Source organism: Suncus etruscus, chromosome 14 (genome assembly GCF_024139225.1).
Source record: "Suncus etruscus isolate mSunEtr1 chromosome 14, mSunEtr1.pri.cur, whole genome shotgun sequence".
NCBI lineage: Eukaryota > Metazoa > Chordata > Mammalia > Eulipotyphla > Soricidae > Suncus > Suncus etruscus.
The window spans coordinates 21091144-21114457 of NC_064861.1; positions in this window are offsets into that span (position 1 = coordinate 21091144).

Genomic DNA, 23314 nt, shown 5'->3' on the forward strand with positions numbered 1-23314 from the left:
TAGATTGCCTGAGGATTCCGGTTTCTGTCTTTATGGCAGATTCCGGTGCCCCAGCTAGCTGGAATCAATAAACCTGATTTTCCTGATGGCATTCTCTGAAGACTCGTGGTCTTTATTTGAGGCAGTGGGCTTTTTCGGACTCTTAACACTGTTTGGCTTGGAGTAACCTCTAGTAGCTCATATGTTTATACAGACCTATAGAAGTATCATATTCCCTGGATTTGTTTTGAACTCAAGTACAAACAATATGAACCTTGTCAATACTTTTAGTAAGTTGCTGAAAATACTGGCACAAAGTTTTGATTGTCTGCCAAGAATCAATCTTCTATGCAAATGTCCATCTGGCTCAAACAAGCCTTTAAAATACTTCTTGCTACACAGAAGTCACTCAATATATATTTATATGTGTAATAAGAAAACTAAAAGACACTGTCTATTATGTGGCCATGCCATACCTGTACCTGGCATTGTTTTTATGATTTATACCCTAAATTTTTAAGCATCCAAATGAGATATACTTTTGAAAAACTTATTTACTCATGGTTTGCAACCATTGGTCTGTGCAATGGTCTTGGTTGGAAGGCATCACAGTTGAAACACCACAAGTTTCTGTACAGAAATATTTTTGACTCAAGTTCATCCTGAACACCATTTCTCCTCAATGAGGAGTCTGCCTCTACAGACATCTTTCTTTCATGGTATGATGGTTGCATCTACTGCAGTAATCCCATTCATAGTTTTAAACTATAGAACAAGTACTAGATACTGAAGTCTGATGATGTATATAAAACTAGTTAACATCAATAAATAATATTTATTTAGAGTTTCTCTTGAGCCAGGCCCTATAAAGGTACTTTTAATTGATCATCTCATTAAAACTACACTATTTCATGTAGGTATTGTCCTGCTAGTTTTTAAATGAGCCAGCTAAAATTACAGAAGTCAAGTGACTCAGCCAATGTTACCCAGTTGGTAAATGATAGACATAGAAACCAGCTCAGTTCAAGTCTGACTGAGAAGTCAGTGCTCATAAGCACTACAATTTGTTAAAGGGATAAAATTTCATATTACAAATTCATGTATCAGGACTGCTTCATACACCTTTTCAAAGCTCAATTGACCAAATGTCTACCTAGAACTTATAGTTTATTCAAAGTTAAGCAACTAATTTAGAAGCCAACAACTTTTTCACTCTCAATAGTTGTTTCTGAGAAAAAAGGAATGGAATTGTTCACACACATAGATAATCTGACACTGGGGTATTGTTTGACCTAAATCATTGATTGGTGTGAACTTTCCTTCCACTCTTAAAGTGATTTTTATCTTCAAGCCAAAAAAGCTGAAACCAGCTTTGACATTTTAGTAGTAAAAAGAGAAATAGTGATTAACCAAGATCATTAGGATGGATATAAAGGCTTGCTTTTGATGTTTGACATTGTATTAGATTCTTTTCTTTGAGTTTCAAGGCCACCAGACATTGTTTTTTACATTTTATCTAAATTTAATCATACTTTTGATAATCCAAGAAGCCAATCCCAAATCATTTTTTACCCTTGCTTCTATTTCCATTCTTTATTTTGCCCATTTTTTGCCATCTTCAGTTTTACTTTACTTATGAAGGGCTCATAAGGAAGATCCTTATTTTTCAAGTACTAGAATAGTATTATATTTTAGGTTATAAAGAATACAGCTTCTAAATATGCATCCAATTTGTCAGAGTTCATCCGGGTCCTCACCTTCCCTTTAAACTGTAGCTTGATTTATATATACTAAGTACAAAAACTTTTGAAAGTTCAGAAGGTTAAAAAGGAGATGCCACTTACCATTTGTATTTTCTTATCTGCAACATAATTAACTGAGTCTATCTTAAGTGTTGTTTTAAAAGTTAAATATCTATCAGAGAAGAGGCTAATATCTAAGATATACTGACAGAATTTAACAACAACAACAACAAAAATCAAACCCCATCAAAAAATGGGGAGAAGAAATGAATAGATATTTCCTCATAAAATAAATACATATGTCCAAGAAGCACATGAAAAAATTCCCCACATAACTAATCAAGGAAATACAAATCAAAACAACAATAAGAGATCATCTCATGGCAGAGAGACAGGCACACCTTACAAAGAAAAAGAACAACGTGTGCTGTAATGAATGCAGGGAGAAAGGAACTCTTATTCTCTGCTGGTTGGAATGCCATCTTGTCCAACCTTTCTGAAAAACAAAATGAATATTCCTCAAAAAACTAGAAATTGAACTCTTATATGATCCAGCAACACCACTCCTAAGCATATAAACTAGGAACACAAAAACACAATAAAAATGCCCTCTGCACTTCTATGTTTATTGCAGCACCATTTACAATAGCCAAAATCTGGAAATAACCCAGAAGCCTGACAATAGATGAGTAACTAAAGAAACTGTGGTACATATACACAATGGACTATTATGCAGCTGTCAGGAGAGATGAAGTCATGAATTTTTCCTATACATGGATGTACATGGAATCTATTATGCTGAGTGAAATAAGTCAGAGAGAGAGAAAGATGCAGAATGATCTCACTCATCTATGGGTTTTAAGAAAAGTGAAAGACATTCTTGCAATAATTTTCAGAGACAAAAGAGAGGAGGGGTGGAAGTTACAACTCACTTCATGAACCTCACCACAAAGAGTGATTAGTTTAGTTAGATAAATAACTATATTGAGAACTATCCTAACAATGAGAATGTATGAGGAAAATAGAAAGCCTATCTACAGGTGGGGGCGGGGTGGGGAGGAGGGATATTTGTGACATTGGTGATGGGAATGTTGCACTGGTGATGGGTGCATTCTTTCATGACTGAAACCCAACCACAATCATGTTTGTAATCAAGGTGTTTATATAAAATATTATTAAAAATAAAGAAACTGTGGTACAACAACAAAATGCAATACTATGCATCTGTCAGGAAAATGAAGTCATGAAATTTGCCTACACATAAATGTACATGTAGACTATCATGCTGAGTAAAATTAGTTAGAGTGAGAGAGACACAGAATAGTCTCACTCATATGCAGATAAGAATAATAAGATTGTATGGTAATAAAACCTAGAGATAAAAGAGATACAGGCTAAAGGACCAGCCCATGCAATGAAGTTTACCAGAGAGTGGTGAGTGCAGTTAGAGAAATAACTGCACTAACAACTACAATGAATGATTGTGAGAGAGAAATAGAATATTTGTCCTGAAGAAAGGTATGTGTATGTGTGTGGTGGGGGGAAAATGGGGAATATTGGTAGTGGGGAAAGTTTTACTGGTGAAGGATGGTGTTCATTCAATGACTAAAACCCAACTATGAAAATATTTGTAACCATGGGCTTAAATAAAGAAATTTTTATTTAAAAAAGAATTAAATGAAAGTGCATGTAAAATTCTTTGTTCAGGTCAGAGAATAGTTAATTATTAAATCAACCTACTTCATGTTTTTTACTAACAATCTTTTATTTGAAGGTGGCCTTTTCAGTTTTCATTTATGCCTGTGCTGGTAAGATGGGCATGACTTTAGAAGATAGGCTGTGGTTACTTATCTCAAAGAGAGCCATCATTCTCTTCCTATATTCACACACCTTTGCTATAGTCACACACTTTTTCCTAGACTCCAGCACCTTCCTGTACCTCCACACCTATTCACTATCTAAAGATGATATTAGTTTCTCCCAACTCCTTAGAAATAATTAACCTAATGACTTATTTAACTAACAAGGCCAGCAAAAGTGAAATTCTAAAATTAATAAGCATTGGTTCTTTGAAGCTTTGCAGCTTCTCAGAAATCTCAGAATGAAGCATTTGCTTTTGAAACAATCACTCTGGTAGTCAACAGTATATAAAAAGTACATCTATTATAAAACTATTGTGTTATAAAACTATCTATTATAAATCTATTGTGTGATAAGTGGTCAAAGGATCCTGGATAAACCCAGTTTAAAAAGAAATTATAATAAAAGACTTGAAGAGAGGCAGAGATTACAAGAAAAATGGAGAACCATTCTCGAAAGATGCTAATTTGGAAGTATTTTCTCCAACCAAGCTTCCCTAACTGATATGAAATGATAAAGCTCTTAAAAAAAAAGCATAGGCAGGCAGATTCTTGACACTAGTCTTGGTAATGATATTTGTAAACATAGGACATGAAAATGCAAGCAACAAAAGCAAAAATAATACTCAGTGATAACTACATTAAGGAAAATTATATTCTAATCAAAAAGAAAAAGACAATAAAACAATTATTATCTAAAAACAATTATTATCTAAAAATTATTATCTTAAAAAAACACCTAGGGCTAAAGCAACAATACAGCAGTTAGGGCATTTTCCTTGCACAGGGCCAAACTGGGTTTGATCTCCAATATCCTATATGGTTCCTGAAGCCTGACAAGAGTAATTTCTGAGCACATAACCAGAAGTAACTCCTGAGCATCACTGGATGTGCTCCCAAATTAAAACAAAGGAACAAACAAAAATATGTAAAGAATTCATATAATAAAAAGCAAAGCAAAACAAAACAAAACCCAAATAGTCTAATTTTAAAATAAAAATAGGGCATGAAATTACACTTTCGCAAAGAATATATATATAAATATCCAACAAGAATATGAAAATACATTTAATGTCTCTATTCATCAGGGAAATACAAATCAAAACCACAAAGGTATATTCCTTTATGCCTACTAGAATAGCTGTTTTCATAAAGACAAGTGATAACAAGTGTTAATAAGGATATAGAGAAGAGAAAACCCATATACATTATTGTTGGTGATATTAATCACTATAACCATTATGGGGAACTATATGGAAGTTTAAAAAGATAAAAATAGAATCCACATGATCTGGAAATCTCATTTAAGAGCATATATTCAAAGGATGCCAAATTGGTGTTTAGAGATATTTAGCTAATATATGGAAACCTAAAGTTAATAGTAGATAAGTGAAAATATACAATGGAATATGATTTGGTAATAGAAGTGGAAATATTGCTATTTATGACATAGATAACTCTATAGGTCACTATGATAATTTACACTAGTCAGACATTGATAGTAAAATACAGCACAATACAGCAGGAGAGATAGCACAGCCGTAAGGCATTTGCCTTGCACAGGGCCAAACCCAGACGGACTCTGGTTCAATTCCTGGTATCCTATATGGTCCACGAGCCTGCCAGGAGCAATTTCTGAGTCTAGAGCCAGGATTAACTACTGGGAGCCTCCAGGTTGACCCCCCCAATTCTGCACAATATTATTTATGATGCAATCTAAAATAATAAAACTCACAAAAGTATAAAATAATAAAGGACCAAGTGGAGGAACAGAAAGATGTTCATCAAAGGACACAACTTCCAGTTTTAAAATAAGTTCTTGGGATCTAACTAGAATTTCATGACTATAATTAATAATACTATATTGAATATTTATATGCTTAATATGTGCTCATTATTTTTAAGAGAAAAATGATATGAAGTAATACTGACAAAGCTTAATACTTAATTCCTAATACTTACTACCATATGTCATCAAGTAGGCTTGTCCATGAATTCATTGGGCTTTTTAAACATAAAATGATCAGGCAGTTCTTCTACACTTACCAGGACTCTATCAGAAACATAAGTTATTCAAATAGATAAGAAGGAGTCTAATGTTGCTACCACCTCCAGAGTATAATGTTTTTTTCTAGGTTCAAACAAATAGCTTGAGCCACATATTATTTTTTAATTGTAATATGGTATTGACTAATAAGTAGACTCTAGAGTAGGTACAAATCCACCACACTTGTTCATAAATATATGGTGGTGATAATGCTGTATCATATAAAGTTTGTGGGACTTTTTATTTTTTTGAGGAATCGAAGCAAATTGATAAGTTTCCATATAGTTTTCCATAGAGGCTACATAAATTTGCTTTTCCACCACCATGAGTTCCTTTTATTTTATTCTCACCAATTCTTATTGTTTTCAACTTTTGTGATAGAAGTCATATAAACCACTCAAATATAAAAATCTAGTAGCAACATAGGATGATGCATATGCTGTTTAGTTTGATATTTATCATTTGTCCATTAAACCTTGAAAAATTTTAGATATTCAAAATATTTTATTTTAATTAAAAATAAACCACAAACTAAATTCTAAGTTATTGAACCCTAAAGCCATTAGCAAAATAAAATACTTATTTAAAGCATTTTACTTACTTATAATTAATTCATAGTATAATAGATTTGCAGGGTTTTACCAAATAATTCTATGTGTGTGATTGCCATTATTCCCATTGCCAAAGTTCAACTACCACCCCCAAACCAGAAAAATCCTCTCTTCAGTGTGCCAACCCCTTATTTCTTCCTCTCTGGAAACCACCATAGTTTTCATAGATTCTAGCAGTTAGTTTTGTTATTTCTTGCCAATTTTTTCTTACTAATTTATATCCCACATAAAGTAACATTATTTAATAATTGTTTCAGTCTCATTTATTTCACTTAGCATAATCATTTCAATATTTATTTTGTCTAAAAAATCATATTTTCACTTTTTTATTTGCTTTCCTTCAACTGTTTTTATACTGCACCTGACAGTATTTAGTGTGTAACTCCCTCTACCATATACCCTTCATTCTTACGGGACCAAGATATTGAACCCAGACTTTGCTCCAACGTTCAGAATAATTTCTCCAATCTTATTTTGTCCTTTTTCATTATTGACAAAGTAGTATAAAATTCTTTTAAAACTATTTTATAATAATTTTTAAATATTAAGGCACATGGTTTACATAGTTATTTATAGTTGAGTTTCAGGTGTGCAGTGTTCGACTATCAATCCCACCACCAGGGTCAAATTTCCTCTAATAATGTCCCCAATTTCCTTACCACACTTTGGTTTGCCTTTCTGTTAGGCACATTTTTAAGTTGGTTGTGGTAGGTTTTTGTAGTTCAGATCTCATGCTTAACATATTGTTGGCTCTGTAGTTTAGCTATGTACCACACCTCTAAATCAGTCCTCATTTCTACAATCTAGGCTCAAGTGCATCATGGGGGTATCTTTCTTTTGAGATCTTGTACTATCTCCTATTACTATTCTATATGCCACAGATAAATAACATTCAATATTTGCACTTCTTATGACTCATTTCACTTAATATCATCTCCAATGTTATCCAAATTGTAATAAATTGTATGATTTTATTATTCCTTGCAACTGCATAATAATATTTTGTGTATACATAAAACATTTTTATTATCTACTCATTTGTTGTTAAGTACTATGCTTGATTCAATATCTTAGCTATTGTTCTAGATTCTGAAATGAATTATGGCATGTATATATTCAACGTTTATATTAAACCACTATGTTTGGGGGGCAGTAATACAAAATTGTCCAAACAGTATCCTAGACCCAAGCATTACCCATGGCAATGATGTCTCACTAATGTCTGTGTGGGAAACAAAACAGAAATAGGCATCACTTTGTGAGAGTTCCAGTTTTGCTCTTTTCCTATTCTTAAAATTTTTTTCTATTACACAAGGAGAGTTTTAAAAGTGGAAGAATGTTAGATACTGAAGAACAAGGCTTTGAAGTCCTAACAATATAGATTTCCAATATGTCTCTGTTACTTGTTAGTAAACTGATTAACACTTCAGAGCTTCTGTTTCTTCATTTATAAATAGGAATCGTATTCACCTGGGAGAATTTTGTAAAAACTGAAATGAAATAATGAACATAAAACATTCAGCAAGTAGTCAGTTACAGAAAAATACCCAGTAAATAATACTGATTATTAATACATATGTTTTCTGTGATTTATTCTTCTCCACAGTTTCACAACAAAAATTCTTTCTGTTTTGTTTTGTTTTGTTTGGGCTTGTTTGTTTGTTTGGCCCAAACCTGGTGACACTCAGGGGTTATTCCTGGCTATACACTCATAAATCACTCCTTGCTTTGGGGACCATTATGGGATGCTGGGGGATAGAGCCATGGTCCATCTTCTGCTAGCACCACATCTCTGGCCCCCTGTTTTGTTTTGTTTGTTTGTTTGGTCACACCCAGTGGTGCTCAGGGCTTACTCCTGTCTATGAGCTCAGAAATCACTCCTGGAAAGGACCATATGGGACACGGGGATTGAATCTAGGTCTGTCCTGGGTCAGCCTTGTGGAAGGCAAATGCCATACCACAGTGCTATAGCTCTGGCCCTCCACAAAAAAATTCTTGAGTGAAAAACACTATTTCTTCAGGAAGGTCAACCTAACTTATCTCAAATAATTTATATTTAAAATTAAAATGATATATGTAATTGCATTCACACTGGTTTTTCAATCAAAACAATGATAGTTGAATCACTAAAACATTTGGTGATGAACTCAGAATTAAATTATTCACTTAATCTAGAATAAGGCTGCTGCAGTATGGGTAATTTTGGAGGAAGAAGGTTTGCCTGTTATTTATATATCCTTTGTGCCAGATTTGGACTACATTTATTTGTATGCAGATAATGGATACCCATCATCTTGGTGTAGTCAGAGACTGCAAGAATGAGGAAGACGGGCCCGGAGAGATAGCACAGTGGCATTTGCCTTGCAAGCAGCAGATCCAGGACCAAAGGTGATTGGTTCGAATCCTGGTGTCCCACATGGTCCTCTGTGCCTGCCAGGAGCTATTTCTGAGCAGACAGCCAGGAGTAATCCCTGAGCACCGCCGGGTGTGACCCAAAAAAAACAAAACAAAACAAAAAAACAACAACAACAAAAAAGAATGAGAAAGACACACAATGCTACATGATCATGCTTATTTTATTTTTTATCAATCAAGTACAGCACTTTGTATGTATTTTATGCATTTCCGAGAATCTGTATCCAAGCTTTAAAAGTATAATAGTACAGATATTATTCAGATATTATTCATTTTACAAGCATTGAAGGGCCTCAACACCTTCGAATTTGTTTTTTAGGCTGTGCAAGTTTAAGAAGGGAAAGTCCTGTTTTTTAAAGAATGGAAATAGATCACTTTTTTGAGTCTTGGGTCTCAAAAAATGTTCACTCACTATTCATTCCACAAATACAGTTTTTCTGCCAGATGATAAGCCTCATAATTTTACAAAAATAATTATAAATAACATTTAAAAAAGAATACTAAAAATATTTTTAAATAACCATTAATACATGTTTTGAAGAGAAAGTATAGGGTGCTAATAACTAACCAGAGAACTAACTAAAGAGGCAGTGAGATAGTACAAGGTATAGGTAGGGCATTTGCCTTGCATGAGACCAACCCAAGTTGGACCTGGATTCAAATCACAGCATCCCAAGCCTGCCAGGAGCGATTTCTGAGTTCATAGCCAAGAGTAAACCCTGAACGCCACTGGGTGTGACCAAAACAAACAAACAAAAAGAGAACCAACTGAAACTGAAGGTCCAGAAATGTTTTTCTATAAAGATGAAAATAATATTAATCTAAACTCTGCTGGAACTCTGAAGCCCAGCAATTCTTCAAATAAGTAAATTAATCACTTTTGAAATTTATTTGGAACAATAAACACCCTAGAATAACTAAAGCAATCATTAGAAAACAGAATATGGGAGGAATTACTTTCCCCAACTTTAAACTTTACTACAATGATAGTTATCAAAACAGGATGGTATTGGAACAGAGACAGAACCTCAGATCATTGGAATAGGCTTGAATACTCCAAGAATGTTCCCCAGACATACAGTCACCTAATTTTTGATAAAGGACCAAAAAATCCTAAACGAGAAAAGAAAGCCTCTTCAACACCTGGTGTTCATACAACTGGCTAGCCACTTGCAAAAAAATGAATTTAGAACCCCCATCTTATATCATGTACGATGGTAAAATCCAAATGGATTAAAGAGCTTGATATCAGACTCCAAACCATAAGATATATAGAGTAACACATAGTCAAAGCACTCCATGACATTGAGACTAAAGGCATCTTCAAGGAGGAAACTGCACTCTCCAAACAAGTGAAAGCAGAGATTAACAGATGGGAATATATTAAGCTGAGAAGCTTCTGCACCTCAAAGGAAATAGTGCCCAAGATACAAGAGCCCCCTACTGAGTGGGAGAAACTATTCACTCAATACCCATCAGATAAGGGGTTAATCTCCAAAATATACAAGGCACTAACAGAACTTTACAAGAAAAAAAAATCTAATCCCATCAAAAAATGGGAGAAGAAATGGACAGACACTTTGACAAAGAAGAAATACTAATGGCCAAAAGGCACATGAAAAAATGCTCCACATCACTAATCATCAGGAAGATGCAAATCAAAGCAACTATGAGGTACCACCTCACAGTACAGAGATTGGCACACATCACAAAGAATGAGAACAAGCAGTGTTGGCTGGGATGTGGAGAGAAAAGAACTCTTATCTACTGCTGGTGGGAATGCCATCTAGTACAACCTTTATGGAAAGTGATATGGAGATTCCTCCAAAAACTGGAAATTGAGCTCCCATATGATTCAGCTATACCACTCCTAGGAATATACCATAGGAATACAAAAATACAATACAAAAATCTCTTCCTTACATTTATATTTATTGCAGCACTATTTACAATAGCAAGACTATGGAAACAACTAAGATACCCTTCAACAGATGAATGGCTAAAGAAACTGTGGTACATATACACAATGGAATATTATTCAGTTGTCAGGAGAGATGAAGTCATGAAATTTTCCTATACATGGATGTACATGGTATTTATTATGCTGAGTGAAATAAGTCAGAGAGAGAGAAAGATGTAGAATGGTCTCACTCATTTATGGGTTTTAAAAAAAATGAAAGACATTTTGCAGTAATAATTTTCAGATACAAGAGAGAGAAGGGCTGGAAGTTACCACTCACCTCATGAAGCTCACCACAAAGAGTGATGAGTTTAGTTAGAGAAATAACTACATTGTGAACTATCCTAACAATGAGAATGTATGAGGGAAATAGAAAGCCTCTCTAGAGTACAGGCAGGGTTGGTGTGGGAAGGAGGGAGATTTGGGACACTGGTGATGTGAATGTTGCACTGGTGATGGGTGGTGTTCTTTACATGACTAAAACCCAAACACTATCATTTTTGTAATCAAGATGTTTAAATAAAATATTTAAAATAAAAAAGATTAATCAACATCTAAAGATTGAATTGCACTTAACCAAGATAGAGTCAAAAACAATAAGTAAGAGTACATGAGAATGGTTTTTGCCCAACTCCTTTTTGTACTGTTAGGGATTAATGCTCATCCTAAATATCCAAAATCTTGTCTCAGAAACAAAGAGTCACCCAGATTTATGCCACTTGGACACACTATATGACACAGTGTGCTCTTGGAATATCAAATAGTAGGAAGTGACTCCATTGAAGAGTCAAAAAATGGTAAAATTTGTCATAGACTCCAGTTGAATTCCACCCAATAATGGAAGTAAAGCTAAAAAAAGGTCTAAATGAATCACCATAAAGACCATAGTTGTTTCTTTTCAGGCATACAAATAATCCTTTTATTTTCTTTAATGATCATTAAGAAAATCAGTGATACTTAATCACTAAAATGATTTGTCAGTATATTAACTAGGGGACCAGATATAGTCATCATATGTACTTGTTATGCAGTCATTGAAGACTTGATGCAACAAGTGGTATGAGATTTATATTTATATATTTAAATTTTGTTTTATATAATGATAATGTTATGTTTTATACTTTTAGTTTTATACTTACACATGCCCAATATCAGATTAGAACGGTCCCTCCACCATTATGCCATAGTCTCTTCTCCATTTCCCCACCTAAGCATTTTCAAATCACTCATTTATTTCCACTCAGGATCATTTAATATTTATTTATTTTACTTTTTATACTCTGCATATAAGTGAGATACTTTGGCAAATTATTTTTCTTAATCACTTCACTGAATATGACATTTCCAGTTCAATTCAAGTTGTAGTAAGCTGCAAAATTTTATCTTCTTATTGAGTAGAATTCCATTATGTATATATACCACAATTACTTTATCCAGTTCTCTGTTTTTAGATACAGGGATTGTTTCCAGATCATGGCTATTGTGAATGATTTTCTGACAAACATTGTGTGCATAGTGCCTTTCAGATGAATGTTTTTGTATTCTTGAGGAGTAGAGTTGCTTGGTCATAAAAAAAAGTTCTCTTCATAAGTGTTTGAGATGTCTCCAAACTATTTCAAAATAAGGCTGTGAATAATAGTTTTTGTTTGTTTATTTGTTCGTTAGAAAACACTCTAACTGAAGGGAGGTAATACCTCCTTAGCGTTTTGATTTGCAATTTTCTATACTCAGTGATCATAAAAATATTTCTATATGCATGACTGGCCATCTTTTTGTCTTTTGGGAGGAATATCTAGCAGTGCCCAGGAATTACTCCTGGCTCCTCACTCAATAATTATTCTTGACAGTGCTCTCTGTAATATATAAAATGCCAGAAATTGAATCCAGGTTGGTCATGTGCAAAGCAAGTTCCCTATTCATTGTGCTTTATCATGCCAGCACCATTTTCATCATTTTAAATTTATTTTCTTTTTCTTAACTCTCCCCATTTATGGTGATTATTTGTTATTATTAAATTTTAATAGTATATTATAGTTCTTGCATCTTACCCCTTTGTATGATCACAATCAGTGTATTGTGGATCACAATCAGTGGGGTATCTTTTTATTTTAAATCTCATTTTTTAATAGTAAAGAAGCTTTTTAATTTGATGTCCCATTGATTTATTTATGCTTTTGTTTCTTTACCAGTGTGTTGTATCATTGAAGCTTCAATGAGGTCAAGGTCTTGAAGAGTTCTTCCTGTTTTTTTCTCAATATATTTAATAGATGGTTTTATATAAAAGTGTGTGTATTGTGAGCTTAGAGTTTGATTCTTTTTCATCTGATTATCCAATTTCCCATGTGCCATTTTTGAAGAGTCTCTTTGCTCTACGCCATGCACAGTCTTACGTAAACTATACATGAGCTTTTGGTTTCTTTGAACTCAATTTTATTTTTCCATTTATCTAACAGTCTATCTGTTTCCAGCTCCATGCTGTTTTGATTACTATAGCTTTACAGTAAAGACTAGAGAAAAATAATGCATTTCTGGCCATATTCCTTTTGCTTGAGTATTCTGGGACTTTTAAGGTTCCTTATAAATAGAAATTTTTTTCTATGTACCTGAAAAATGCCATGGGATTTTGGGTTGAAATTGCATTTTATATGTAATTACATTAGGTAAGATGGTCATTATAATAATTTAACTCTCCCAATACATGAATAAGAGGTATGGTTTAATTCCCTATAAATTTTTTTATTTCTATCAAAAGTGAATTATAATTTTCACTAAATAAGTCTTTGACCCTTTTGTTAGATTTATTAATAGATTGCATTATTTTGACATAATTATAAATGGGTTAGTTAATATTTTTCACTTCTTTTATCAATTGCTTTATTTAAGCACCTTGATTACAAAATTGTTCATTGTGGGTTTCAGCCATACAATGTACATCCTTCATCAGTGCACCCTTCCTATCACCTTCACCGATGGTCTCCCATTTCCCAGCCATTCCCATCCCGCACCTCTGCCTTGCTCTAGGACAGACAAATTATTTCTCTCTTTTTTTCTCTCTCTCTCATATATATATATGTATATATATACATACATACATATTTGCATATATATAGTATATTGACACAGGTTCACACCATTGTTAATGGAGAGGTGTCATGCTTGTTAGCTTCTTCACTTTCAGTGCCATGCTGAGTTCTTGTTCAGAATGATCTAGTGTCCTAGTAGAACCTATTGTCCCAGCAGAACAATATCATTGTTCTAGTAGAACCTTCTCTAATCTAGCTACACTAACTGCTTTTTTTGTGGTGAGCTTTCTACTCCGGGCTGGACCTCCTGATCTTCGTCTCTATTGTCTCTCGGTATTATTACCAAACTATCTCTTGTTTTTCTTACAGCCCACAAATGAACATTATTATTCTATATTTTCACTCTGGCTCATTTTACTCAGCATAATAGTCTCCATGTACATCCATGTATAAGCAAATTTAATGTCTTCAATTTTTCTGATGGCTGCATAGTATTCCATTGTATATTCACAGGTTCTTAAGCTACTCATTTCGAGCACCTGGGTTGTTCCCAGATTTTGGATGTTCTCATCTGGATGTTCCCAGATTCTGGATGTTCAGTGCTTCACTGAACATAGATGTGCAGAGGGCATTTTTATATTGTATTTTTATGTTCCTAGAGTAATCCCTAGGAGTGGTATATTTGGGTCAAATGGAAACTTAATTTTTAGCTTTGTGAGAAATGTCCATATTGTTTTCCAAAAAGACTGAGCCAGTCTGCATTCCCACTAGCAGTGAATGAGAGTCCCTATCTCTCCACATCCACACCAGGACTAGTATTTTTTTTATTTTTTGTGATGTGTGCCCTTCTCTGTAGTGTGAAATGATACCTCATTGTTTTGATTTGAGTCTCCCTGATGATTAGTGATGAGGAGCATTTTTAGATGTGCCTTTTGGACATCTGTATTTCTTCTTTGAGGAAATATCTATTCATTTCTTCTCCCAAATTTGGAGAAAATTAGATTATTTTTCTTGTAAAGTTCAACCAGAGCCTTGCATATCTTAAATATTAAGCTATTATCTGATGGGTATTGGGTGAATAATTTCTCCCATTCTGTGGATAGTTTTTGTATCCTAGTCACTATTTATTTTGATGTACAGAAGCTTTATAGTTTAATGTAGACCTATTTGTTGATCTTTGTTTTCACTTGCTTGGTCAGTGGTGTTTCATCCTTAACATTGCCTTTAGCTTCAGTCACATGCAGTGTTTTGCCTACATTTTCCTCAATGTACCTTATGGTTTCAGATCTGATATCAATGTCTTTAATCCATTTCGTTTTAACCTTTGAGCATGATTTTAAAGACAAGTCTGCATTCATTTCTTTGCATGTAATTGACCAGTTTTCCCAGCATCACTTGTTAAAAGCTTTCCTTGTTACACTTTTTGTTTCTTGCTCCCTTATTAAAAATTAATATCTCATAAACCTGTGGGACCATCTCTGAATAATAAAGTTTATTTGATTGCTCTAAGGCTATGTAAAGACAATACCATGTTGTTTTAATGACTACTACTTTATAGTAGAGTTTAAAGTTGGTGAAAATTATTCCACCTTTTTTTTTTTTTTGCCAAGTATTGCTTTAGCTATTTGTGGACATTTATTTCTCCATAGAAATTTCAGGAGTGTCTGATCCACTCTTTGAAAAATATCATGGCAATTTTTATAAGTATTGCATTAACTGTATGATGCTTTAGGAAGTATTGACTTTTTTTTGCCACACCCGTTTGATGCTCAGGAGTTACTCGTGGCTAAGCAGTCAGAAATCACCCCTGGCTTGGGGGGACATATGGGACGCCGGGGGATCGAACCGCTGTCCTTCGTTGGCTAGTGCTTGCAAGGCAGACACCTTACCTCTAGCACCACCTTGCCGGCCCCAGTATTGACTTTTTAATAGTGTTTATTTCCCAATCCAGGAGGATTAATATATGTATTTATTTCCTTGTGTCCTCATTTATTTCTTGAAACAGTGTTTCGTAGTTTTCTTTATATACCTCTTTCACCTCTTTAATTAAGTTGATCAAATTGATTAAGTTAAATCAGATACTTGATTTTCTAAGGCACAATTGGGAATGGGATTTTTAAAATATATTTTCTTCTTTTTCATTATTTGTATATAGGAAAGCCATGAATTTTTGTGTATTAACTTTGTAGCCTGCCACTTTATCATACAAGTCTATTGTTTCTAGAAGCTTTTTTGTGTGAAGTCTTTAGGACTTTTTAATATACTGTAGTATGTCATCTGCACAAGAGTTTCACTCTTCCCACCACTTGTCTTCAGGCCTTGAGGGTTGTTTGAAATAAATATGCTGTAAATCTTGAGGATGCTTTGTTGTATGCAAGTTTTCTTTTGTTCTTGCTGCCTACAGTATTCTAACCCCATGTAGTATTCACTGTGACTACACGTGCCTTAGATTGCTTTACTTTGGATCTCTTTTATTTTTTACTTATTTATTTGTTTGTTTATTGCTTTTTTGGGCCACACCTGGTGACACTCAGAGGTTATTCCTGACTTTGCACTCAGAAATCACTTCTGGCTCAAGGGACCATATGGGATTTGGGGAATCAAGCTGTCTCTGTCCATCCTGGATGAGCCACATGCAATGCAAATGCCTTACCGCTGTGCTGGCACTTCAGCCTCTGGATCTCTTTAGCTAGTATTCTTTAGGCATCCAGGATGTGGTTGCATGTACTACTTATTTCTGGGAACTTCTCTACAGTGATGTCCTTACTGGTGATTTTTCATGGGCACTTTCTTCCTGGTTCTCTGGGACTCCAATGATTCTTGTGTTGTTTTTGTTGAATTTATCCTAGACTTCTATGTTCATCTGTTCAGAATCTTTGAGAACTTTTTCCATTGTCTGGTCATTTATTTTAAGGCTCCTTTCTAATCTCTTCTGTTGTATGAAGTTGTTATGCAGCCCATTTTCCAGCTCACTGATTCTGTCCTCAGTATCTGTTAATCTACTAGTGAGACCTTCCAATGAGTTTTTAATTTGGCTACCAAGTTTTTCAGGCCTGTTATTTCAGTTTGAATATTTATCATTTCTGCTTTCCTATCTTCTTGATTCCTGGTTGTGGTTCATTCTGTTCATTCCAAGCATTATTTGAGTTCTTTGAGCATCCTCCATAGTTCTTCTCTCAAGTCCTTATCTGAGAGGCTAAATAGGTGGTTGGTTCTTTTAGGGTCATCAGAAATACCATCTTAATTTTCTAAGCATAATAGAAGTCTGAGTTGTTTCCTGATTGTCATGCTTGCAGTGTGATGTTTTCTGCCTGTTGTACTGGGGTCATTGAGGAGCAGCTGCACTCCTCTGGTTCTATTCCTCAGGGTGGGGTCAGCTGACCTAGTCAGCGAGAGTATTCCCAGCACAAGTGGGGAAGCAGAGGCCTTTCTCTGGTCTTCTCTCTCAGGGAGTGCCAGCTCACCTGGCTGGCAAAGGTGTTCCCAGAGCAGGCAGGGATGCAGAGGCCTTTCTCTGCACTTCTTTCTCTTCTACTATTATTGCTTATTTATAAAAATAAGACAGATTTCTGTGCATTGATATTTTTAGCCAGCTACTTTACTGTATTGATTAATAATTTTTAAAAGTTCTTTTAATGGAGACACTTTATTTTCTGTACATAGTATCATATGATCTATGATTAATGACATCTAAACTTATTAATTTTTATTTCTTTCATGTATTTTTCTTGTTTAATGCAATTAATAGAATTTTTAGTATCATGTTGTGTAATAGCTATAAAATTGAACATTCTTGGCTTAAGTTTGATCTTGAAGAAAAATCTTTGGGGTTTTACCCATTAAGGATAATATTAACTATGGATTTACACTCTGACTTTTTCAGTGTTGAAATGAGTTCCTTCAATTCCCATTGTGTTAGGGTTTTCATTATGAATGGTGAATTTTGTTCAATATTTTCTCTGTATTTATAGAGATAATCATATGGTTTTGTATTTCCTTTTATTAAATGGATTGTATAATAATTGTATCCATGGGATAAATCCTACTTAATTGTGATGTATAATGTGCTTATATTTAATTTCTTGATGTTAAAAATGTCAAGTCATTTCTTTATGCCTATTTTTGTTCCCAGATTAATATGAGTATTACAAATAAATTCCCTTCCTTATTTTATTTTTTGTTTTGGGTGTCATACTCTATGTTACTCCAGAGTCACTCCTGCCTCAGCATTAAGGATTCACTTCTGGTGGTGCTTAGAAACTATATGTTGTAGTTCATACCTGGGTCAGCTACATGCAAGGCAGGTACCCTAGTTACTATTCTAGCACTTGAGTCATTAAACTGCCTTTGTTTTTGTTGTTGTTTTTTACTACAGTGTTTTGTTCTATTCTAGTAACTTGTGTTATCATCCTCATTTATATACTATAATTTTTTTATATTTTTATTTCATTTTGGACTTCCTCTTTGAACTAGTGGTTGTTACAGTAATGTATCTTCCAAGTGTTTATGATTTACTTCAACTTCAAAGTATTATGACTTAGAGTTTACTTGATGTTTTTTATTTCCTTTGTTTTTATGTTAAGTTAATATAATATTTAAGGAATTTAATGTCAGTTTTTTGCATGAATCCTGCATGTTTCTCTAATTAGTCTTGGTTTCTTTGTTGTTGTTTTTTTTTTCTGAATCTGTTTAGTTAATATTGCAGTTATGGTTAAGTGACCAAGAACTTCTTTGTTATTTGTCAGAAAAGTTTTGTATCACATTATCAAATCTGAGTCATAACCTAGCTGAATCAAGTATTTCTATGTGATGCCTACCTTACTCTGTGTTTATTTTGAGCCACACCCCACTGTGTTCAGGACTTATATATGGCCTTTATACAAGGAATCACACCTTGCAGGTTCTGGGGTTACACGTGGTATCAAGGATTAAGCCCAGGTCAGTGGTATCCAACTCACTGCAGTGTGGTTTCAGTCCTTTCTGTGGTGTTTCAAAAGATCTGCAGTGATTTCTATGGGGACTTCTTTAAATATGATTTTTGTGTTTGAACTTGTTTCAGGATAGTATCTCTATCTTTGCTTCTTGTCATTGGTTAATTATGACGTGTTTTTGCTTATTTTTATTTTATTTTGATTGGTACTCTGAACTTACTGGATCTAGGATTCTAAGTCAATCTTCAGATAAGAGGTATTTTTCTCCTTTATATCTCATAATGAGGCTACTGTATTTTGAATGCATTTTTTCAGATCTTTGTCCCATAGATATTTATTTTTATTTATTCTTTTTGGTTGGTTTTGCTTATCTTGTTTCTAAGCATACTGGTTCTACTGCCATTCTTTTCATCTTCTGCTGTTAATTTACTGTTTATTTCCTTTATTGTGCTTTTAGTTCCTCTGCTACACTATCAGATCAGCAATTTATGAAGGCAGATTTCTCATTCTTTTTCTTTTCCTCTTGGTTCTCTTATCTATTGTTTTCTTCAGCATGGTGAACAACTTGATTGTTGTCATTTTGAAATACACATTTAAGAGATTAAAAATGGTTTGCTGTGCTAGAGATTTTATAAATTTTTGCCATTGTCCAGTAAGAAAATTCGATTCACCCTCTTATTCTTTATATCTGGTGTTATGGTTGCTTTCCTAGGTCTGCGAGCAGGACTGAGGTTCTGTTTGGACAAATGTCAGGGTGCTGAGACTGAGAGTGTAGAGCCTGAACTGCTTCCCTCAGTTATATTCTGCCTATAGTTCCAGGGCCAGATGTTTCTTGAGGGGGATAATCCAAGATGAGCAATGTGTATGGGATACAAGCCTATTTCTTAAACTGTTGGTTGTGACCCAAGACATTTATGTTTCTAAATGTGGGAGTCAGAAAAAAATTTAAACGTTTTTTATTTTGCATTACTTGTTTCTTTTTATTAACAAACTTTGTTTATATATATTATTTTATTTTATTGAAGCCATTGTGATTTACAAAGTCCTTGATACTTAGGTTTTGGACATACAATGAATCAGGGCCAATCGCACTACCACTGTCAACTCCCTTCACCAATGTTTACTGAATAGATTCTATACCACTCCTTACCCCCCCAACCTACCAGTATAATAGGACTGTTTTAAGTTTAGATTGTTAAAGTTTAGATCTCTTGAATCCATTGTTGTTCACATTGGCTTGGATATTTAGTTCTGTCCTTTTTAACACCAACATTGCACCTGAAACCACATGACTCCTGACCCCTAAACTTTGATGTTTGTTTTTTATCCTCCTTCACTCAATTTCTTTCCTTCTCCTTGCTATACTTTGGGGCCAAGAGTGTTTGAGACAACTACTATTTAAACCACTGCATTTCTTCATGCAGTTATTATAAATACCATAGATAAACAATATGATTCTGTATTTATCCTTCTTCTAGCTTACTTCATTTAACATATCTTCCACTTCCATCCATGTTGCAGCAAATTGCATGATTGCTTCATTCCTTATAACTATGTAGCATTCAATTGTATATTTTGTACAGCTATTTTATAGTGTTGTATACCTGGGTACCTGGAGTTGCTTATGATGTTTTTCTAAGTCACAAGTAGATGTTCCAAGTGAAGGCAGGACAATTTGTATAGGTTTATCTATGAAATTGGCTAAAAGTCTAGGCAAGCACTCTTACCCTGCAGACCAGAATTCTTCCATATATGAGTGAGCCTTCCTGGATTCTAGTTCAAAATTGCATGCGAACCCCACCTAGGTTCTTGCATCTGAGAGGTGGCTCATAGTTGTCTTTAGTGTCTTAATATTGTCTCCTAATATTGTCAATGTTTAATGATCACTGAAGAAGTTTAAGGTTGTGCAAGCCGGGTCCTTCAAGTTCAACATTACCATGATTCCCAATCTCTACCCAGGATACTGGATTTCTAATCTTAGAAAAAGAAAATGGGTAAGGATAGTTGAGCATTTATTTAAAAAGAGAACGAAAAGAAAAGAAAACAATTTTGTTGGTAGAAAAAAATCAAATATCTTTTTTTTTCCTTTTTGCTAGTGGCATGTTACATTATACACAACATACCTCTTTATCAAGCAGATCTGCTTTAGAATTGTCTACCTTGGTTTTGCCTAAAACAAAAAGGTAAGGCCAATTAACAAAATTAAGAGGTTATAAAATTGTTCCAAAGAGGTCAACTGGCTTTGGGGTTTTAGAATCAAATAGTCTTCTAGAGATTCTCCACAGTGCAGTTAGACCCAAGAACAGTGGGGGGAGGAGATGTCTTTTTCTTATTTTTTTTCAGTTTCTATGTACCAAAAAGGAATGATGTCATCACAACTGACAGTAACTTTTCCAGATTCAGAGACAATCATCACTGTAACTTCTTATTAGTCTGGTTACTGCTTATGAAGTAGTGTGTTCGAAAAGAGTTAATATTTATTGAGTGTTTATTATGTGACCCACTCTACTAAGCTCTTCACACATGTTAACTTTCTAGCTCACTGATGAGAAAAGCAAAACTCCAAGATATTTGGTTATGTTTTTGGTACAGAGCAGAGTCGATATTTTAAACTTAGGTCTAATGAACTCCAAAGAGATTGCTCATACCTTCCACAGGGACATATGAAAGAAAGAGGCCATCTTTCTAAATAGTAAATCATGTAAAGAAGACCAGGCAAGCATAATAAGTTCATAAGGGCTCATCATTTACAAGAGCATTTAAGAAATAGGAAAAACATTTATTAGGACCAGATGAGGCTCATGAAAGTTTCATGTGCAGATCGGGAAGGGGTATTCAGTAGGGTTTCTGCTTGAAAGCACACTCTTTTTTCCTGACTGTTCAGTCCTGAATCAAGCCTCCCTTTGGGAATATTTGTTGGGAGGCATTTTAAGGTTGAAATGAGATTAGCAGTTTTCCTTTATTTTTTTCTTCTTCTTGGATAGAATAGAAAGCAATGGCTTCTAGTATTTTCAGGAGGTAATAGTCTGATCTCACGAGAATATAGTCTGATTTCCAGATGAACCAATCTGACAGACTTAAGAAAGATAAACTGAAAAACATTAGTTTGAAAAAAATGTATTCTGAAAATAGCTAACAACCTTTTCCTTTAGCTATCTGGAAAGAAAAGCAGCTTGGGAACAGTAACTAATACAGGAATAACAATGACTGACATGTGATGACCTTGATGCCAAGCTGATATTGATGCCTTATGTCTGTACACTCAGGCATCTGCCCCACAGTTCCAAAAGGTGTCCACAAGTGCCTCTATTTTGAAATTAGGACACTGAGACCAGGTGGAGAGGAGGCTAATGAGTGAAAGCTGAGATTAGAATCATAACAATTTTATTTTTCATAATTGGTATTGTGAGTTTGGGGTTATAATGCTATTAATATATTTTGTGTACATAATGCCAGCACCATACGCATCACAAATGTAGTCCCCCTCTCCCAAGGATCCTGAGACCCCTTTCTCCTAAATTCCCCAAACAAGTTGCATGGTTAACTTCTCCCTTATATTGCCTTTGTTGCTACCTCATTGTGTATATTTAGGTCCCACATATAAGAGAATTATTTTGCACATATGTTTTCTCCTGATTGACTTCACTCTGCATCAAACTTTGTAGCTCAGGGTCTGTTGATGAAAATTTCATGATTTTATTCTTTTTTAGAGCAATTTTATAAGTATGTTATTATATTTAACACAACTTGCGCCATTCATCTGTAGTTGTAAGATGAGATATTTTTAGATATCTTGGGAAGCTAAATCATTTAAAATGTTAGAATCACTGTCTCAAACACAAATGACCTTATATTGCCTGATTCCTGAGTGTTGTAGAATTTAACTTTCATGATAAATATCCCAAGGAAGGGCAGCCATTTTGAAAACTGGAAGTGTGTGGTCACAAGTGACTGTAGATCATGAAGTTTCCACTTTAGCCAATATTGGGTCAAAATATCCTGAGAAATTTAAAAAAAAGGGCCCTAACACCATAGAAACAAATCTATGCTGCTATTTTCTGAAGATGATGGCTTGTTGAATCTATTTAATTGGATCACAGAAATAATAGGTATTAAAATAGGCTACTTGGTCTCTCCCTTTTACATTTATAATACTAAGAACTTTTAGTGGTCTATCACCAGCACCTACAATTATACCTCAAAAAAGAAAAGAACATCAGAAACTAAGATTTCTCCAACCCCAATCAAGCCTCACCCTTTTTTCCTGTGGCATTCCTTCAGTATTATTACATAGAGAATCTAAAATATATTATGATCTTAGAATCTTGGTGTATGAAATATGCCAATAACTAAAGATATTCCTGTTTCTAGTTATTAAGTTGGGGATACACCTGAAGTGTATTTATGTATCTTAGTTATATTTTTCACTAAATGTAATATTATCTATACAACATTTCTGGCTACACAGGGGTTGGGACATACAAATACTGATTCCTGCTGGTTTCTGCTGAGTGTCAGAAGGGCACAGAAGCCATCTTGGGCCATGCAGTTTCCAGCTGCCTGAGACTGGATTTCATCAGCATTCCTGTCAATGATCCTGCCTGCTACAGAGGTGGGTTGGGACCTACACACACTGATTCCTGCTGGTATCTGCTGGGTGTTAAAGGGCACAGAAGCCATCTTGGGCCATGCTGTTTCCAGCTGCCTGAGATTGGATTTTATCAGCGTTCCTGCCAGCCATTCTGCC